At 46.2% G+C, this 15717-nt stretch overlaps 1 protein-coding gene across 5 annotated transcripts in view; it reads left to right on the forward strand.

Annotated features, from left to right (window-relative positions):
* mid1 (midline 1) overlaps positions 1 to 15717 on the forward strand; it is a 375699-nt gene that overhangs the window by 167942 nt on the left and 192040 nt on the right. The window contains exon 1 of one of the 5 annotated variants that reach the window (XM_087992997.1): positions 14448 to 14689. The exons of the other annotated variants lie outside the window; for them this stretch is intronic. The gene's annotated coding sequence lies outside the window, so the exon portion shown is untranslated. Of the gene's footprint in view, positions 1 to 14447; positions 14690 to 15717 lie in introns of those variants that run through there. 5 annotated transcript variants of the gene reach the window in all.

Raw genomic sequence — 15717 nt, forward strand, 5'->3', positions numbered from 1 at the left:
CTCTCACCCCCAGTAAGCATAGTGTTGGGGACCTTCATTTGTTTTCAAATCGGATTGCCAGAGGATGCAGGAACATCCTTCCTCTACTTAGAAGAAGGGAAAGGAGGTAGAGGCTATACCAGGGCAGAGGAAAATCACAGGCCTGACTTGAGATCGCCACCTCGTGATCACCTAGTGACACCTTTGGTATTGGGGAAGGTGGAAGGACATCTCAGGAATTGCAAGTCCAGTGACAGGTTGACCCCACCTGAATGGCTGTGTCTTATGTAAATAAAAACTTGCTGACTCTTGCCCAGCTCTCAGCCAGGTTACTTGCCAGACTGTGGGCGGGAATCGGGAACTAAAAATGGATGGCAACCGATGGGGATCCCTGGGGGTGGTTTCCAGCAGGCAGTGGACAGAGGTCTGTGCAAGAGATGAGGGATCATGAGCCATGGAGGGGATTGGGGATGGCTAGGGCTAGTGAGACCTAACAATGTCTTGAGGGGCGTGTGGGTGAGGAGGGGTAAGTGTGAAGTGGAGGAGGAGCACTCCTGCATGCCCTGACCAAATGGAAATGTTGCAAACACTACACTCAGCCATTTGATACCTCCAGCCATATAAATCCATGGGAATGGTGAGGGGTGGGGTGAAGGTCTGGAGTGGGCTTGGTGTCGCCAATGTTTGGATGTCAGATAAGCCTCCATTTGCCTCTTATATGATCCTTGCTGATGGCCTGATTTGATGTTATAAGTTTAAAAGGCCAGGAAGTCGTCAAGTCGAGATTGGGAGAGGGCGTTCTCACATGTTTCACCATTCCCACTGGGAAGTAGGGATGGTGGGGGAGGGGCGGGCGTGCAGGCAACACCGTAAAGCAGGACTCACATCTGCAAAATGAACAAAAAAAAAACTGGATTGATCTTGCCTGTTTCAAATGGCCCTCTTCTGCCAGTGGATGTTTTGACATGTGAAGGTTTTGCAAAAGCCCTCTGGTATTTTCCATCAACACTAACAGCACAGTGGGAATGTACTAGATGAGTTAATCATGTCAGATTGGAGCATAAACAAGACCTTGAAGCTATTTCCTCCATGAACCCAATCTGTTGAGCAAGAAAAGCTTTCCTCTGCAGAATCAGATAGCTCTGGAATCCCAACTCTTACCCATTTAAGCCACAATTCTTGTGGCTAATGTCAATGACCTAACCAACAAAACAGGATTGGAATTTAGGCTTCAGTGCTTTGATAATTAACCACACTAGAGTTCCAACTACTGACTGTGCCGGGATTGAAAATAACTTTCTAATGCACTGTTTCAGCATGAAGTCACTGTTCCTTATCTGGACTGTAAGAATCAGTCTCTCAACTGCATTGCTGTGCCAAGTGAGCGGATCTTCAAAAGGCAAGGCACATTAAGGGGAACTGGGTTCACATACGCAACAAACTGACCAAAGACTGCATCCCTGCAGGATATCATGTCGTCAAACTGATGCATTTTGGTCAAACTAAATTACAGCTTCATGGATCAGTACAAATACAACAAATCAGTGTAATCTGACTAAATCTGTCCTGGAAATATTGTACTCCAGTATGAAACTGTGTCTGCGGGACCATACACCATTATGAATCAAAGTATGTGGGACTGTAGGCAATATTCACCCATGGGACCAGGCTGGCCAGCATTTCTTGCCCATCTCCTGTTGCCCTTGAGAAGGTGGGTGTGAGCTGTCTTCATGAACCTCTGCAGTCCACCCACCATAGGTTGACCCACAATGCCCTTAGGGAGGGAATTCCAGGCTGTTGACCCAGCGACAGTGAAGCAATGGTGATATATTTCCAAATCAGGGTGTTGAGTGGCTTGGAAGGGAACATGCAAGGTGGTGGTGCTGCCCTTGTCCCTCTGGATGGAAGTGGTGATGGGTGTGGAAGGTGCTGTCTAAGGATCTTTGGTGAATTTCTGCAGTGCATGTTGTAGATGAGGTACATTGCTGCTACTGAGAGTCGGTGTTGTGCAGGTTTGTATTCCAATATGTGTGGACCTGTGTTACAGTGTGAATCAGGGAGTGTGGAAATGTACCCCAGAATGTAACAAGGAATGTGTGATTTTACTCATTGTGTGGAACTGTCCTCCAGTATCAGTCACCATGTGTGACTGTACTCCAGTATGGATCAATAAGTGTGTGACTGTACTTCAGTATGAATCAGGATGTGTGTGTCTACAATCCAGTATGTATGAGGGAGTGTGGGACTGGACTCCCGTATGAATCAGAGTATGTGGGGCTGTATTCCAGAATTAATTGCTGAGTGTGTGACTGTACTGCAGTAGGAATCAGGAAGTGTGTAACATTATTTCAGAATTTAACAAAGAGCATGTGACTGTACACTAGAATGAATCAGGGAACATGTGACTATACTCCAGTATGAATCAGGGAGTGTGTGACTGTACTCTAGTATGAATAAGAGAGTGTGTGACTGTACTCCAGTGTGAATCAAGAAGTGTGTGACTGTACACCAGTGTGAATCAGGGAGTATGTGACTGTACTCTAGCATGAATAAGAGAGTGTGACTAAAGAAGGGCTTATGCCCGAAACGTTGATTCTCCTGCTCCTTGGATGCTGCCTGCCCTGCTGCACATTTCCGGCAACACATTTTTCAGCTCTGATCTCCATCATCTGCAGTCCTCACTTTCTGCTAGGTTGTGACTGCACTCCAGTATGAATCAGGGAGAGTGTGACTGTATTCCAGTGTGAATCAGGGAGGGTGTGACTGTACTCCAATGTGAATCAGGGAATATGGAACTGTACTCCAGTGTGAATCTGGGAGTATGTGACTGTACTCCATTGTGAATAAGGGAGTGTGTGACTGTACTCGAGTGTGAATCAGTGAGTGTGGGACTGTACTCCAATATGAATCAGGGAATATGGAACTGTACTCCAGTGTGAATCTGGGAGTATGTGACTGGACTCCATTGTGAATAAGGGAGTGTGTGACTGTACTCGAGTGTGAATCAGTGAGTGTGTGACTGTACTCCAATATGAATCAGGGAGTGTGTGATTGCACCCCAGTGTAAATCTGGGAGTATGTGACTGTACTCCAGTTTGAATCAGGGAGTGTGTGATTGTACTCTAGTGTGAATCTGGGAGTATGTGACTATACTCCAGTATGAATCAGGGAGTATGTGACTGTACTCCAGTGTGAATCAGGAAGTGTGTGACTGTACTCCAGTATGAATCAGGGAGTATGTGACTGTACTCCAGTATGAATCAGGGAGTGTGTGACTGTACTTCCATACGGATCAGGGAGCATGTGACTGTACTTCAATATGAATCAGGAAGTGTGTGACTGTGCTCCAGTGTGAATCAGGGAGTATGTGACTGTGCTCCAGTATGAATCAGGGAGTGTGTGACTGTGCTCTAGCATGAATAAGAGAGTGAGACTGAAGAAGGGCTTATGCCCGAATCGTCGATTCTCCTGCTCCTTCGATGCTGCCTGACCTGCTGCGCATTTCCAGCAACACATTTTTCAGCTCTGATCTCCAGCATCGGCAATCCTCACTTTCTCCTAGAGTGTGACTCTACTCCAGTATGAATCAGGGAGTGTGTGACTGTACTCCAGTATGAATCAGGGAGTACGTGACTGTACTCCAGTATGAATCAGGGTGTATGTGAGTCTACTCCAGTATGAATTAGGGAGTGTGTGAACGTACTCCAGTATGGATCAGGGAGTATGTGACTGTACTCCAGTGTGAATCTGGGAGTATTTAACTGTACTCCAGTATGAATCAGGGAGTGTGTGACTGTACTCCAGTATGAATCAGGGAGTATGTGACTGTACTCCAGTGTGAATCAGGGAGTGGATGACTGTACTCCAGTATGAATCAGGGAGTATGTGACTCTACTCCAGTATGAATCAGGGAGTGTGTGAATGTACTCCAGTATAAATTAGGGAGTATGTGACTGTTCTCTAGTGTGAATCTGGGAGTATTTAACTGTACTCCAGTATGGATCAGGGAGTATGTGACTGTACTCCAGTGTGAATCTGGGAGTATTTAACTGTACTCCAGTATGAATCAGGGAGTGTGTGACTGTACTCCAGTATGAATCAGGGAGTATGTGACTGTACTCCAGTGTGAATCAGGGAGTGGATGACTGTACTCCAGTATGAATCAGGGAGTATGTGACTCTACTCCAGTATGAATCAGGGAGTGTGTGAACGTACTCCAGTATGGATCAGGGAGTATGTGACTGTACTCCAGTGTGAATCTGGGAGTATTTAACTGTACTCCAGTATGAATCAGGGAGTGTGTGACTGTACTCCAGTATGAATCAGGGAGTATGTGACTGTACTCCAGTGTGAATCAGGGAGTGGATGACTGTACTCCAGTATGAATCAGGGAGTATGTGACTCTACTCCAGTATGAATCAGGGAGTGTGTGAATGTACTCCAGTATAAATTAGGGAGTATGTGACTGTTCTCTAGTGTGAATCAGGGAGTATTTGACTGTACTCCAGTATGAATCAGGGCATGTGTGACTGTACTCCAGTGTGAATGAGGGAGTGTGTGTCTGTACTCCAGTATGAATCAGGGAGTATGTGACTGTACTCCAGTATGAATCAGGGAGTGTGTGACTGTACTCCAGTATGAATCAGGGTATGTGTGACTGTACTCCAGTGTGAATCAGGAAGTGTGTGACTGTACTCCAGTATGAATCAGGGAGTATGTGACTGTACTCCAGTATGAATCTGGGAGTGTGCGACTGGACTCCCGTATGGAGCAGGGAGCGTGTGACTGTACTTCAATATGAATCAGGAAGTGTGTGACTGTGCTCCAGTGTGAATCAGGGAGTATGTGACTGTACTCTAGCATGAATAAGAGAGTATGACTGAAGAAGGGCTTATGCCCGAATCGTCGATTCTCCTGCTCATTCGATGCTGCCTGACCTGCTGCGCATTTCCAGCAACACATTTTTCAGCTCTGATCTCCAGCGTCTGCAGTCCTCACTTTCTCCTAGAGTGTGACTGTACTCCAGTAAGAATCAGGGAGTGTGTGACTGTACTCCAGTATGAATCAGGGAGTTTGTGACTGTACTCCAGTATGAATCTGGGAGTGTGTGAATGTACTCCAGTGTGAATCTGGGAGTGTGTGAATGTACTCCAGTATGAATTAGGGAGTGTGTGACTGTACTCCAGTGTGAATCAGGGAGTTTGTGACTGTACTCCAGTGTGAATCAGGGAGTGTGTGACTGTACTCCAGTATGAATCAGGGAGAATGTGACTGTACTCCAGTATGAATCAGGGAGTGTGTGACTGTACTCCAGTGTGAATCTGGGAGTGTGTGAATGTACTCCAGTATGAATTAGGGAGTATGTGACTGTTCTCTCGTGTGAATCTGGGAGTATTTGACTGTACTCCAGTATGAATCAGGGAGTGTGTGACTGTACTCCAGTATGAATCAGGGAGTATGTGACTGTTCTCCAGTGTGAATCAGGGAGTGGGTGACTGTACTCCAGTATGAATCAGGGCATGTGTGACTGTACCCCAGTGTGAATGAGGGAGTGTGTGTCTGTACTCCAGTATGAATCAGGGAGTATGTGACTGTACTCCAGTATGAATCAGGGAGAGTGTGACTGTACTCCAGTATGAATCAGGGTATCTGTGACTGTACTCCAGTATGAATCAGGGAGTATGTGACTGTACTCCAGTATGAATCTGGGAGTGTGCGACTGGACTCCCGTATGGATCAGGGAGCGTGTGACTGTACTTCAATATGAATCAGGAAGTGTGTGACTGTGCTCCAGTGTGAATCAGGGAGTATGTGACTGTACTCCAGCATGAATAAGAGAGTATGACTGAAGAAGGGCTTATGCCCGAATCGTCGATTCTCCTGCTCCTTAAATGCTGCCTGACCTGCTGCGCATTTCCAGCAACACATTTTTCAGCTCTAATCTCCAGCGTCTGCAGTCCTCACTTTCTCCTAGAATGTGACTGTACTCCAGTATGGATCAGGGAGTGTGTGACTGTACTCCAGTATGAATCAGGGAGTGTGTGACTGTACTCCAGTGTGAATCAGGGTGTGTGTGACTGTACTCCAGTATGAATCAGGGCATTTGTGACTGTACTCCAGTGTGAATCAGGGCATGTGTGACTGTACTCCAGTATGAATCAGGGAGTGTGTGACTGTACTCCAGTATGAATCAGGGAGTATGTGACTGTACTCCAGTATGAATCAGGGAGTGTGTGACTGTACTCCCGTATGAATCAGGGAGTATGTGACTCTACTCCAGTGTGAATCAGGGTGTGTATGACTGTACTCCAGTATGAATCAGGGCATGTGCAACTGTACTCCAGTGTGAATCAGGGAGTGTGTGACTGTACTCCAGTATGAATCAGGGAGTGTGTGACCTTACTCCAGTATGAATCAGGGCATCTGTGCCTGTACTCCAGTATGAATCAGGGAGTATGTGACTGTACACCAGTATGAATCAGGGAGTGTGTGACTGTACTCCGGTATGAATCAGGGAGTATGTGACTATACTCCAGTGTGAATCAGGGAGTGTGTGACTGTACTCCAGTGTGAATCTGGGAGTGTGTGACTGTACTCCAGTATGAATCAGGGAGAATGTGACTGTACTCCAGTATGAATCAGGGAGTGTGTGACTGTACTCCAGTGTGAATCTGGGAGTGTGTGAATGTACTCCAGTATGAATTAGGGAGTATGTGACTGTTCTCTCGTGTGAATCTGGGAGTATTTGACTGTACTCCAGTATGAATCAGGGAGTGTGTGACTGTACTCCAGTATGAATCAGGGAGTATGTGACTGTTCTCCAGTGTGAATCAGGGAGTGGGTGACTGTATTCCAGTATGAATCAGGGCGTGTGTGATTGTACTCCAGTGTGAATCAGCGAGTATGTGACTGTACTTCAGTATGAATCAGGGAGAGTGTGACTGTACTTTAGTGTGAATCAGGGAGTATGTGACTGTACTCCAGTATGAATTAGGGAGTGTGTGACTGTACTCCAGTGTGAATCAGGGAGTATGTGACTGGACTCCAGTATGGGTCAGGGAGTATGTGACTGTACTCCAGTATGAATCAGGGAGTGTGTGACTGTACTCCAGTATGGATCAGGGAGCGTGTGACTGTACTTCAGTATGAATCAGGGAGTATGTGACTGTGCTCCAGTATGAATCAGGGAGTGTGTGACTGTACTCCAGTGTGAATCTGGGAGTGTGTGACTGTACTCCAGTATGAATCAGGGAGCGTGTGACTGTACTCCAGTATGGATCAGGGAGTGTGTGACTGTACTTCAGTTTGAATCAGGGAGCGTTTGACTATACTCCAGTGTGTATCTGGGAGCGTGTGATTGTACTTCAGTATGAATCAGGGAGTGTGTGACTGTACTCCAGTATGAATCAGGGAGCTTGTGACTGTACTTCAATATGAATCAGTAAGTGTGTGACTGTACTCCAGTGTGAATCAGGGAGTATATTACTGTGCTCCAGTATGAATCAGGGAGTGTGTGACTGTATTCCAGTGTGAATCTGGGAGTGTGTGACTGTACTCCAGTGTGAATCATGGAGTATGTGATTGTACTCCAGTTTGAATCAGGGAGTGTGTGACTGTACTCCAGTGTCAATCAGGGAGTATGTGACTGTACTCCAGTGTCAATCAGGGAGCGTGTGACTGTACTCCAGTGTGTATCTGGGAGCGTGTGACTGTACTTCAGTATGAATCAGGGAGTATGTGACTGTGCTCCAGTATGAATCAGGGAGTGTGTGACTGTACTCCAGTGTGAATCTGGGAGTGTGTGACTGTACTCCAGTATGAATCAGGGAGCGTGTGACTGTACTCCAGTATGGATCAGGGAGTGTGTGACTGTACTTCAGTTTGAATCAGGGAGCGTTTGACTATACTCCAGTGTGTATCTGGGAGCGTGTGACTGTACTTCAGTATGAATCAGGGAGTGTGTGACTGTACTCCAGTGTGAATCAGGGAGCTTGTGACTGTACTTCAATATGAATCAGTAAGTGTGTGACTGTACTCCAGTGTGAATCAGGGAGTATGTTACTGTGCTCCAGTATGAATCAGGGAGTGTGTGACTGTACTCCAGTGTGAATCATGGAGTATGTGATTGTACTCCAGTTTGAATCAGGGAGTGTGTGACTGTACTCCAGTGTCAATCAGGGAGTATGTGACTGTACTCCAGTGTCAATCAGGGAGTATGTGACTGCACTCCAGTATGAATCAGGGAGTATGTGACTGTGCTCCAGTATGAATCAGGGAGTGTGTGACTGTACTCCAGTGTGAATCTGGGAGTGTGTGATTGTACTCCAGTGTCAATCAGGGAGTATGTGACTGTACTCCAGTTTGAATCAGGGAGTGTGTGACTGTACTCCAGTGTCAATCAGGGAGTATGTGACTGTACTCCAGTTTGAATCAGGGAGTGTGTGACTGTACTCCAGTGTCAATCAGGGAGTATGTGACTGTACTCCAGTATGAATCAGGGAGTGTGTGACTGAACTCCAGTGTGAATCAGGGAGTATGTGACTGTACTCCAGTATGAATCAGGGAGTGTGTGACTGTACTCCAGTGTGAATCTGGGAGTGTGTGACTGCATCCAATGTGAATCAGGGAGTATGTGACTGTACTCCAGTTTGAATCAGGGAGTGTGTGACTGTACTCAAGTATGGATCAGGGAGCGTGTAACTGTACTTCAGTATGAATCAGGGAGTGTGTGACTGTACTCCAGTGTGAATCTGGGAGTGTGTGACTGCATCCAATGTGAATCAGGGAGTATGTGACTGTACTCCAGTTTGAATCAGGGAGTGTGTGATTGTACTCCAGTATGAATCAGGGAGCGTGTGACTGTACTTCAGTATGAATCAGGGAGTATGTGACTGTGCTCCAGTATGAATCAGGGAGTGTGTGACTGTACTCCAGTGTGAATCTGGGAGTGTGTGACTGTACTCCAGTATGAATCAGGGAGCATGTGACTGTACTCCAGTATGGATCAGGGAGCGTGTGACTGTACTTCAGTATGAATCAGGGAGTATATTACTGTGCTCCAGTATGAATCAGGGAGTGTGTGACTGTACTCCAGTGTGAATCTGGGAGTGCGTGACTGTACTCCAGTGTGAATCATGGAGTATGTGATTGTACTCCAGTTTGAATCAGGGAGTGTGTGACTGTACTCCAGTGTCAATCAGGGAGTATGTGACTGTACTCCAGTGTCAATCAGGGAGCGTGTGACTGTACTCCAGTGTGTATCTGGGAGCGTGTGACTGTACTTCAGTATGAATCAGGGAGTATGTGACTGTGCTCCAGTATGAATCAGGGAGTGTGTGACTGTACTCCAGTGTGAATCTGGGAGTGTGTGACTGTACTCCAGTATGAATCAGGGAGCGTGTGACTGTACTCCAGTATGGATCAGGGAGTGTGTGACTGTACTTCAGTTTGAATCAGGGAGCGTTTGACTATACTCCAGTGTGTATCTGGGAGCGTGTGACTGTACTTCAGTATGAATCAGGGAGTGTGTGACTGTACTCCAGTGTGAATCAGGGAGCTTGTGACTGTACTTCAATATGAATCAGTAAGTGTGTGACTGTACTCCAGTGTGAATCAGGGAGTATGTTACTGTGCTCCAGTATGAATCAGGGAGTGTGTGACTGGACTCCAGTGTGAATCTGGGAGTGTGTGACTGTACTCCAGTGTGAATCATGGAGTATGTGATTGTACTCCAGTTTGAATCAGGGAGTGTGTGACTGTACTCCAGTGTCAATCAGGGAGTATGTGACTGTACTCCAGTGTCAATCAGGGAGTATGTGACTGCACTCCAGTATGAATCAGGGAGTATGTGACTGTGCTCCAGTAAGAATCAGGGAGTGTGTGACTGTACTCCAGTGTGAATCTGGGAGTGTGTGATTGCACTCCAGTGTCAATCAGGGAGTATGTGACTGTACTCCAGTTTGAATCAGGGAGTGTGTGACTGTACTCCAGTGTCAATCAGGGAGTATGTGACTGTACTCCAGTGTCAATCAGGGAGTATGTGACTGTACTCCAGTATGAATCAGGGAGTATGTGACTGTGCTCCAGTATGAATCAGGGAGTGTGTGACTGTACTCCAGTGTGAATCTGGGAGTGTGTGATTGTACTCCAGTGTCAATCAGGGAGTATGTGACTGTACTCCAGTTTGAATCAGGGAGTGTGTGACTGTACTCCAGTGTCAATCAGGGAGTATGTGACTGTACTCCAGTATGAATCAGGGAGTGTGTGACTGAACTCCAGTGTGAATCAGGGAGTATGTGACTGTACTCCAGTATGAATCAGGGAGTGTGTGACTGTACTCCAGTGTGAATCTGGGAGTGTGTGACTGCATCCAATGTGAATCAGGGAGTATGTGACTGTACTCCAGTTTGAATCAGGGAGTGTGTGACTGTACTCCAGTATGGATCAGGGAGCGTGTGACTGTACTTCAGTATGAATCTGGGAGTATGTGACTGTGCTCCAGTATGAATCAGGGAGTGTGTGACTGTACTCCAGTGTGAATCTGGGAGTGTGTGACTGTACTCCAGTATGAATCAGGGAGCGTGTGACTGTACTCCAGTATGGATCAGGGAGTGTGTGACTGTACTTCAGTTTGAATCAGGGAGCGTTTGACTATACTCCAGTGTGTATCTGGGAGCGTGTGACTGTACTTCAGTATGAATCAGGGAGTGTGTGGCTGTACTCCAGTGTGAATCAGGGAGCTTGTGACTGTACTTCAATATGAATCAGTAAGTGTGTGACTGTACTCCAGTGTGAATCAGGGAGTATATTACTGTGCTCCAGTATGAATCAGGGAGTGTGTGACTGTACTCCAGTGTGAATCTGGGAGTGTGTGACTGTACTCCAGTGTGAATCATGGAGTATGTGATTGTACTCCAGTTTGAATCAGGGAGTGTGTGACTGTACTCCAGTGTCAATCAGGGAGTATGTGACTGTACTCCAGTGTCAATCAGGGAGCGTGTGACTGTACTCCAGTGTGTATCTGGGAGCGTGTGACTGTACTTCAGTATGAATCAGGGAGTATGTGACTGTGCTCCAGTATGAATCAGGGAGTGTGTGACTGTACTCCAGTGTGAATCTGGGAGTGTGTGACTGTACTCCAGTATGAATCAGGGAGCGTGTGACTGTACTCCAGTATGGATCAAGGAGTGTGTGACTGTACTTCAGTTTGAATCAGGGAGCGTTTGACTATACTCCAGTGTGTATCTGGGAGCGTGCGACTGTACTTCAGTATGAATCAGGGAGTGTGTGACTGTACTCCAGTGTGAATCAGGGAGCTTGTGACTGTACTTCAATATGAATCAGTAAGTGTGTGACTGTACTCCAGTGTGAATCAGGGAGTATGTTACTGTGCTCCAGTATGAATCAGGGAGTGTGTGACTGTACTCCAGTGTGAATCTGGGAGTGTGTGACTGTACTCCAGTGTGAATCATGGAGTATGTGATTGTACTCCAGTTTGAATCAGGGAGTGTGTGACTGTACTCCAGTGTCAATCAGGGAGTATGTGACTGTACTCCAGTGTCAATCAGGGAGTATGTGACTGCACTCCAGTATGAATCAGGGAGTATGTGACTGTGCTCCAGTATGAATCAGGGAGTGTGTGACTGTACTCCAGTGTGAATCTGGGAGTGTGTGATTGTACTCCAGTGTCAATCAGGGAGTATGTGACTGCACTCCAGTATGAATCAGGGAGTATGTGACTGTGCTCCAGTTTGAATCAGGGAGTGTGTGACTGTACTCCAGTGTCAATCAGGGAGTATGTGACTGTACTCCAGTGTCAATCAGGGAGTATGTGACTGCACTCCAGTATGAATCAGGGAGTATGTGACTGTGCTCCAGTATGAATCAGGGAGTGTGTGACTGTACTCCAGTGTGAATCTGGGAGTGTGTGATTGTACTCCAGTGTCAATCAGGGAGTATGTGACTGTACTCCAGTGTGAATCTGGGAGTGTGTGATTGTACTCCAGTGTCAATCAGGGAGTATGTGACTGTACTCCAGTTTGAATCAGGGAGTGTGTGACTGTACTCCAGTGTCAATCAGGGAGTATGTGACTGTACTCCAGTGTCAATCAGGGTGTATGTGACTGTACTCCAGTATGAATCAGGGAGTATGTGACTGTGCTCCAGTATGAATCAGGGAGTGTGTGACTGTACTCCAGTGTGAATCTGGGAGTGTGTGATTGTACTCCAGTGTCAATCAGGGAGTATGTGACTGTACTCCAGTTTGAATCAGGGAGTGTGTGACTGTACTCCAGTGTCAATCAGGGAGTATGTGACTGTACTCCAGTATGAATCAGGGAGTGTGTGACTGAACTCCAGTGTGAATCAGGGAGTATGTGACTGTACTCCAGTATGAATCAGGGAGTGTGTGACTGTACTCCAGTGTGAATCTGGGAGTGTGTGACTGCATCCAATGTGAATCAGGGAGTGTGTGACTGTATTCCAGTGTGAATCAGGGAGTGTGTGACTGTACTCCAGTGTGAATCTGGGAGTGTGTGACTGTACTCCAGTATGAATCAGGGACTATGGGACTGTACTCTAATATGAATCAGGGAGTATGTGACTGTACTCCAGTATGAATCAGGGAGTGTGCAACTGTATTCCACTGTGAATCAGGATTAGTGGAATCATACTGTCTTTGAATTGTTGCCTCTCAGATGGCAGTCCATATGTATCTGTAGTAATAGCTGTCATCTAGGGGGATCGATGCCTATGGGATTATATCCAAACATGAATCCGTGATTTGCAGAAAAGTGGTGTAATGGGCAAGGAAATAAAAATATACTGATGTGCCCTTTAAGCACTTTTGTGAATTCATTTCTTTTTTCAAAGACACATTAGGAAAAGATTATTTATAGTGGTTATGTCAAAAGTGCTCACAGATTTTATAGGCCAAGGAGCAAACAACAGACTGGCAGTCTCGTGTGCAAATCAAGGGGTACGTTTGTCTTTGCGAATCTATAATTATTCCTCTGACTGCACATTGCATCCACCTATCCAACTAGTTATTGGTCAGCCAAGTTACACCGGTGATTCCTAATGATTACAACAACTGATGTTCTGACTGATAGTGATCGCTCGCTCACCTCTGAGCATTGGTCCAAGTCTCGGCTCCAGAAACACCAGCACATAGACACTCTCAGTACTTTACCGGGGGTCTTCAGCAGTGCCACGGGTGCTGCAACATGGTTGAGACATTAAACCAAGGCACTATCATCCCACGCTGGTTGAACTACCCTATTCTCCCAGCCCAGAGGGAGGGATTGCAGTACCATCCAGGCGATTAGTAGGGAGCAGCACAAAGTTTGAACAAAGAATGTGAGAAGCTGCTACATCCCTGCCTGTATGTGGGTGGAGGGAAGGGAATGGATTGAACCCTGTCCCCCTGCACCAAGTTCTGTTTGATTGTGACTTCTCTGTGCACTATGGATAATGGGTTTCTGAAGATGAAGCAGGTACGATTATTGTAATCATGTGGTGCTGTGGTCCAGCCCTCTGTCCTATGTGAAAGCTTTGCCAGTTTGATGTTGCCTCCTTAACTGAAGTGTTTTGCAGAGAATTGAATATAGCTGCTTAGCTGCAGCAAGAACATTCATTTCTCTAGTGTCTTCCATACAATTACCTATCCACCAGTGCACTTGGGGAACAGAAAAAGTTTATCTGGTGCTTAACTCAATCCTGTTTGTAGAAACCTGCTGGGTAAGAAGTATTTGCAAAGCCTCATACATTAGAAAGCTGTCTGCACTTCCTAAATATTCCATTCCCTTTAAAGTTCTTTAAAAATCTGGAAAGGCACTACGTTAATGCAAGTTTGTTCACCTCTTTTCAAGATGGAGTGCGTATCCCAAATGCAAACTTCACTCATATTTTGTCTTTTTTTGTGTGTGTGAGGAGTGACTGCTTATAATTGTAAACGGCTGACTGCATTCATTTTGCGACCTGGGATGGCAAGAGTGCGGTCGAGTTGTGTCTGCACGGTACAGCCACCTGCTATAACCATTTACCTGCTGAGCTTAAACAAGGGAGTTGGAGACAGGAAAAGTACAGGAAAGCCCATGTTACGCTTCCCAACAGGCCTCCGCAGACATCTCAGCCCATGTTCATCACTTGACAGACAACCGCAGAACACAAAAGTTTTGCCACAGGCTCGTCTGGTTTTACTGTTCATTCTGGGGGATGCCTTTTGAAAGGCAGCTCAGCCTAAACCAAGAGATACAGCAACTTAGCATATCCCCTCCTCTTTTGCCAGCTCGTGCCTTTGATCTCAGTGGCCCTTTATCTTGAAATACTTATAAAACCTTCCCGAATCCGGGAGTCGAAGGCGAGCCTCCGCCCCTTGCCTCTGATTGGCGAGGTTTGATCACAGCCTCTTCTAGCTCCCTGCAACTGATCAGAGTCTGGGTTTCAAACGAAAGAAGCGGCCAGAGATGTCCCCCTCCTCCTAACTTATTTCTCCCAGCCCAGAGGGAGAGATTGCAGGACCATCCAGGCGATTAGTAGGGAGCAGCACAAAGTTTGCACAAAGAATGTGAGAAGCTGCTACATCCCTGCCTGTATGTGGGTGGAGGGAAGTGAATGGATTTAACCCTGGCCCCCTGCGCCAAGTTCTGTTTGATTGTGACAGCAGACTTCTCTGTGCACTGTGGATAATGGGTTTCTGAAGATGAAGCAGGTACGGTTATTGTAATCAAGTGGTGCTGTGGTTCAGCTCTCTGTCCTGTCTGAAAGCTTTGTAACTTCGATGCTGTCTCGTTACTTTTGCAGGGTGCTGGACATGTTTCTGCCTAACTGCAGCAAGTGAATGAAAGCACTGGCCTAAGTCTCTGTCAGTTAATTAGTGGGCGACCAGTAGGAAGTCTGGCAAGTTTTTTTTTGTGTCTTGGGTTGTCTGTGCCCTTTGATCACTTGTGTGGCAAATAGACGTGGAGTGAATCCATGGCAACCTCTGCTCATAGGTTGGTGGGAACAGAGAGGATTCCTCAGCACGGACAAAGAGTAGTTTGTTAGCATACTTGATTTTAAACAGCAGTACAGAGCTGTGCAGTAGGTGAATCACTGTGCAATGCCTTCAGTGAAACTGTGAGTTTTTAAGGATTCTGGCTCACAAAGGCTTGAGGTTTTTTTTTGTCAATATATTTCAGGAGCTGCCTAGGATCATAGACTTGTCATTTTTAAACGTATAGGTTTCAAATCTCAGTAGTCACAGTCGGGAAGTGAAGAGTTAACCACAGAACAAGTGGCTCTAGCGTGTTGTCACGAATCAGAAAATTGTGTCTGTGACTGTAAAGTTTTGCCCAGTTATTTGGAGCTGTGTTGGGCACCTTTTTTATTAGACAATTTAGTGACACTTACTCTGATTGCAAGGATACTTGCTAGGCACGTTCCTTTTAAACTCGTTCAAACTTGAATGTAACCTGCAATCATTCAACTCAGCCATACCACTCCCTTCTCAGAAAATTAACCGTGATTTGTTTATAACCACAGATAAAAAAAGATAGTGTTCAATTCAGACAATGCTCGGCTTTGAATTTTCTTTAAATTCAGTAGAGTTAGATCGAGACTCCACCCGAGGGGCCTTTTTGTCCATTTGTTTCAGACTGTTATTCCAATTTGTGCAATTCGTTAAAATCGGGGAGGGAATGGATTTCTCGGTAGTTGCGCAAGTTTCTTGTGTGTTTGGGAGTCAGGGGCTGGAGGTTG

Source organism: Chiloscyllium plagiosum, unplaced genomic scaffold, assembly GCF_037043375.1.
Source record: "Chiloscyllium plagiosum isolate Xiang-an unplaced genomic scaffold, Cpla_swu_hap1 HiC_scaffold_12, whole genome shotgun sequence".
Classification (NCBI taxonomy): domain Eukaryota; kingdom Metazoa; phylum Chordata; class Chondrichthyes; order Orectolobiformes; family Hemiscylliidae; genus Chiloscyllium; species Chiloscyllium plagiosum.